Source organism: Danio rerio, chromosome 4 (assembly GCF_049306965.1).
Source record: "Danio rerio strain Tuebingen ecotype United States chromosome 4, GRCz12tu, whole genome shotgun sequence".
Taxonomy (NCBI): domain Eukaryota; kingdom Metazoa; phylum Chordata; class Actinopteri; order Cypriniformes; family Danionidae; genus Danio; species Danio rerio.
This window is the reverse complement of record NC_133179.1, coordinates 71,496,501-71,502,500: the sequence shown is the minus strand read 5'-3', so window position 1 is coordinate 71,502,500 and position 6,000 is coordinate 71,496,501. Positions and strand designations below refer to the sequence as shown.

At 36.8% G+C, this 6,000-nt stretch overlaps 2 protein-coding genes across 3 annotated transcripts in view; one reads left to right on the top strand and one right to left on the bottom strand.

The window, feature by feature from the left end:
- The window catches only part of LOC100004160 (potassium voltage-gated channel subfamily A member 5), a 76,607-nt gene extending 75,879 nt beyond the window's left edge, over nucleotides 1-728 (top strand). The window contains exon 2 of the mRNA XM_021475309.3: nucleotides 296-728. The gene's annotated coding sequence lies outside the window, so the exon portion shown is untranslated. The remainder of the gene's footprint in view (nucleotides 1-295) is intronic.
- rab3ip (RAB3A interacting protein (rabin3)) overlaps nucleotides 1-6,000 on the bottom strand; it is an 847,807-nt gene that overhangs the window by 206,453 nt on the left and 635,354 nt on the right. The window lies entirely within an intron of this gene.

Below are 6,000 nucleotides of genomic sequence, written 5' to 3'. Positions count from 1 at the left end.
CAATTTGAGATCTGAAAAAGAGTACACAGCGCCCTCTAGTAGATTTGCGAAAATAAAAACTGCAAAAAAACATTGCTCCTGGGAAGTATTGATCTCCAGAAATGTAGACAGGGGTACGTATTAATAATGAGCCTGGGTTGAATGTTTCTCAAAACAGATGTAGAAACTGTCTGGGTGTAAATAAACAAGCATTACAAGTATTCATTGCTTCAAACTATTTTGAAGTCTGTGTGTTTTCATCTGTGAGTGTAATAACGTTATATTTATCTTGTTTTTATTTCTGTATTCATCACAGATCCTAAAAAAAAAAACAAGCCATCATCATGACAACAGATATTCTCCAGAGCCTCTAAACACCCGTGCAGAAACCTGTGCCTTTGATGGAGCCCTCGGGCCACGTCTGGACATGTGGGACCAACGTACCACAACACGCACTCTGAAGGACACCTTTATGGACAGGACAGGTGACGTGTTAAAGCCATGGAGTCCAGCGAAAGCGGTGCATGTAATGGAGGAGATCCCACTGTGTGCAATACCAGTCTATCTCAGAGTTCATGTCTGCTCAAGTTGGTTTATTTGCGTAAAGACGGTTTCATGATGTCTATTTTTTCTAACACAATCTAACATGGTAATTCTATGTGCAACAGAAGACACTTATGAGCATCTGTAGAGAAGAGGAAAACGCCTGGTTTCTTAAAAAGCAGCACTGTAAATAAAATATCCGTTAATTACCAGGTTCTGCATTACGTGGTTTACACGCGCTTCCTGTATATTCATTTTTAATGTTGAAAACTCAACTCTATACTTTAAAAGATTGACTTTCATTGACATTTTAGTCATTTAAAACTATATATTGTATAATAAACACCATATCGAGAGAATTTAGTGCGTAGAATAACAGAAAATGGTACTGGCAGTTGATTAGCAGGTTTTTGTATTGTGATTTGTAACACCGACTCCGGCAATATGTCACTTCAAACTATCAAAAATGTCAATAAATGAAAAACTTTTCAACATCTTAAGTTGTTGCAGGAAAGCTCACGGTCCTGTATTGCAATTCAGAAGCAGAAATAAACTAATATAATTAAAAAACATGAATGGCAAGACACGAAAAACTGTTAATTTGCGGATATATGTTTTTACAGTGTGTGCTATTTTCCCTCGATTACTGTGAACGCCGATTCCTGACATCAGCATTAACTTCTGAAACCCACACACACACTCTAAAAATGTTAAATTGCACAAACTACAGTACAGTTGAAGGCCTAAATGTTGTTAGCCCTCTTCTAAATTTCAATTATTTCCCAAGTGATGTTTGAAAAAGCTCAGCTAGCAGTTAAAACACCACAGCAGGGTCTCTGCAGGGTTCAGCTCCAACTTGCCTCAACACACCTGCCTGGATGTTTCAAGTATACCAAGTAAGACCTTGATTAGCTTGTTCAGGTGTGTTTGATTAGGCTTGGAGCTAAAATCTGCAGGACACCGGCCCTCCAGGAACAAGTTTGGTGACCCCTGCACTACAGTTTCAACTACTTGTTTAAAATGAGCTGAAACACAATTTTTCAGGGTTTTTTGGGGGTGGGGGTGGGGGTGGGGGGGGGCAACTTCATTGTTTTATCCCAGCAGGCACGCAACATCATAAGACATTAATATTAGGTAAGATTTAGGTCGTGATGTCAGGTGACCAAAATTCAAGGCCTAGCTAGCAAATAAGGACAACGTTATTTTGATGTCCAATAATGACGTCAAATGACGTTGATATCTGGTTGTTTTTAGGTTGTGTTGGAAAGTGACCAAAATCCAATGTTGTGCCAATATCTTAAACCAACGTAATATTGACATCAAACACTAAAATTTTTTCGTCAGGTATGGCGACCAAAATCCAATGTCTGATAGACGTCATAGTGATAACGTCCACACAACGTTAAGCTGTAACATCATTAAATGTTGATATTTAGTTGATATTAGGTTGTTAAAGTGACCAAAATCCAATGTCGAGCCAACATCTTAAACCAATGTCATGCTGACGTCAAATACTGACATTTATTCATGAATTGTGGCAACCAAAATCCAACGTCTAATAGACGTCATAGTGCTAACATTCACACAACGTGTTGTAACATCATTAGGCGTTGATATTTGGTTGATTTTAGGTTGTGTTGGAAAGTGACCAAAATCCAACGTTGACCCAACATCTTAAACCAACGTCATATTGACGTCAAATTCTGATATTCATTCGTCAGGTATGGTGATCAAAATCCAACGTCTGATGGACATCAAAGTGGTAACGTCCACACAACATCATCGATAGATGTTGATATTGAGTTTTTTTTATGTTGTGTTGGAAAGTGACCAAAATCCCACGTTGAGCCAACATCTTAAACCAACGTCATATTGACGTCAAATATATCAGGTATGGCAACCAAAATCCAACGTCTGATAGACGTTGATATTTGGTTGATTTTAGGTTGGACATTAGACATTGACGTCAACCTAATTTTTATTTCCAAACAAAACGCAACATCCTCACGACATTAAGGTACAACGTCAATCTGATGTCATGTTGACGTCCTGTGCCTGCTGATATGTTCAATCTACATAAACGTGTAAAAACTAATAAATTAATTTAATCTTGTCATGAATTGTCAAATTTAAGGTTGTCCCGACACAAATCAATTGTGTAGAATTCAGCCTTTTTTACATTGTAAAAAGGGACTAGTTTACTTAAAAATTTGAGTAATACTGCACTCAGAGTTTGAGCATGTGAAATTCTGTTGTACGATGCTGCGAAAAGGGGCGGGATTCAACAAGATGATTAGACATTTTAAAAGCAAGCGATTGGTCAATGTTTTAAATTTCAGGAGAGGTCATGTTTTGATCAGTTGGTCTCAAGCAGTCACATGATGCGATTGCAAATTTTACCAAGCTTGAACTTTGCAACGAAGCGAACTGCAAAACTTGTCGCACAAGCTAGAGTTTCTGGTCTGACGCATTCGCGTGCATATTAATAGAAGTCTATGGAGAGAAAAGTGCAGTGTGACCGCAGCTTTAAAATTAGGTTCGATTTAGGTTGTGATGTCAGGTGACCAAAATTTAACGTCTAGCCATGTCTAAGGACAACATTATTTTTGACGTCCTATAATGATTTGAAATGACGTTGATATTTGGTTTTTAGGTTGTGTTGAAAAGTGACCAAAATCCAATGTCCAGCCAACACCCTAAAACAACGTCATATAGACTCGTCAATTTATATTAGATTTATATAAATTCTTATTTATTCCTCAGGTATGACAACCAAAATCCAACATTTTTTAGACGTCATAGCGGTAACGTCCACACAACGTCAAGCTGTAGCACTATTACATGTTGATTTTTGGTTGATTTTAGGTTGTTAGAAAATGAGCGAAATCCAACGTCGAGCCAACATCTTAAACCAACGTCATATTAACGTCAAATACTGACATTCATCAGGTATGGCGACCAAAATCCAAAGTCATATTGGTAACGTCCACACAACGTCAAGCTGTAACATCATTAGACGTTGATATTTGGTTGATTTTAGGTTGTGTTAGAAAGTGAGCGAAATCCAATGTCGAGCCAACATCTTAAACCAACGTCATATTGACGTCAAATACTGACCTTTATTCATCAGGTATGGCGACCAAAATCTAACGTCTGATAAACGTCATAGTGGTAACGTCCACACAACGTCAAGCTGTAGCAACATTAGACGTTGATATTTGGTTGATTTTAGATTGAACGTTGCACATTGACGTCAACCTGATTTTCATTTTCAAACAAAATCCAACATTCCCATGACATTGAAGTACAACGTCAATCTGACGTCATGCTGACATCCTGCGCCTGCTGGGATGTTCAATCTACATAAATTTGTAACTAATAAGTTAATTTAACCTTTCAAGTTGTCCCGACACAAATCGGTTGTGTGGAACAGTGTAAAAAGTTTCTCTTTTCCTAAAAAAATTAACTATAAAGTTGACTTCATTTTTCTAAGTATGCAACTAGTAATTTACTTAACTATCAGACAGCAATTAGCTTACTTAACCTAGTTAAGCCTTTAAATGTCACTTTAAGCTGAATAATAGCGTCTTGCACAAAAACTAGTCAAATATTGAGTACTTTCATCATGGCAAAGATAAAATAAACGAGTTATTAAAACTATTATGTTTCAAGTGTGTGTTCTGCTGTTAAATAGCACTTGGGAAATAATTCTAAAAAGTAATCATTGTCATTCGTCTTCAATCATAGTAATATTCCCCAACCCGACCCCAAAACAACCCTCCAAAACAACCCTAACATTTTCAATTTCCAGATTTGCAATTCTTTGGGTTTAGAAGGACAATTTTTTGGGTTTATAAGGACACTGGAAAACATCGATTCTTTGGGTTTATAAGGACAATTCTTTGGGTTTACGGGGACGATTCTTTGGGTTTATAAGGACACTGGAAAACTAAAATTCTTTGGGTTTATAAGGACAATTCTTTGAGTTTACTAAGACGATTCTTTGGGTTTATAAGGACACTGGAAAACCAAAATTCTTTGGGTTTATAAGGACAATTCTTTGGGTTTATGAGGACGATTCTTTGGGTTTATAAGGACACTGGAAAAACTAAATTCTTTGGGTTTATAAGGACAATTCTTTGGGTTTACGCGGACGATTCTTTGGGTTTATAAGGACAATTCTTTGGGTTTACGAGGACGATTCTTTAGGTTTATAAGGACACTGGAAAAGTAAATTCTTTGGGGTTTATAAGGACAATTCTTTGGGTTTATGTGGACGATTCTTTGGGTTTATAAGAACACTGGAAAAACTAAATTCTTTGGGTTTATAAGGACACTGGAAAACTACAATTCTTTGGGTTTATAAGGACATTTCTTTGAGTTTACTAAGACGATTCTTTGGGTTTATAAGGACACTGGAAAACCAAAATTCTTTGGGTTTATAAGGACAATTCTTTGGGTTTACGCGGACGATTCTTTGGGTTTATAAGGACAATTCTTTGGGTTTACGAGGGCGATTCTTTGGGTTTATAAGGACACTGGAAAAGTAAATTCTTTGGGGTTTATAAGGACAATTCGTTGGGTTTATGCGGACGATTGTTTGGGTTTATAAGGACACTGGAAAAACTAAATTCTTTGGGTTTATAAGGACAATTCTTTGGGTTTATAAGGACACATGTACCATGTCCTCACAAAAAACTGTATGCCAACACACATACACGGGTTTCAGGGTACACATATTTGCTAAATAGTTGCATTATTTGATGTATCTGTGTCTAAAAGAACCCAGGATGTGTGTTTCAGTATTGCACAGCACTACAACATGTTCAGTATTCGCTGTCGTTCAAAATACAAGAGTCTATCGAAAACACTTACGGATCAATTCACAGACACAGACAAACGCCACCAGATTGTTCATCATGATCAGATGGATGAAATGAGCTCCTTACAAAACCCAAACCTTATATGTGTGTGTGTGTGTGTGTGTGTGTCGCTGTTTGTCTGTGTCTGTTGCTGCTAAGGTGTGAATTAGCCTGTACGTGTACATATATATACCACAAACATGTCATTTGTTTCCTTTCTTTCAGTTACGGTCATTTGGACAACATTCGTCACTTTCCAGTACAATAATAGCAGTAGTAATAATACTAATAATAATAACAGATGGCCATATATTATATTGGCGTTTATTCAGTGTTGTTGAACTTGACTACAAATGAAATAATGACTGTCAACTGTGTTACTTACGTCATGTGACCCTCACTGTCAATTATATATATATATATTTATATATAAATATTTAAGTCTGACTTAAATGCTGCTTCTGACCTGCTATAAAGTGCTTTAATATCCCCACAGGTAGAAATCTGCATATCAATGTCCACAATTAATTTGGGTAATCATAAATGGAGGTGTCGACTTCAGATCTGCATTGATTTCTGTGTGTTTGAAAGTGTTTGAAGCACATTATGAATACTT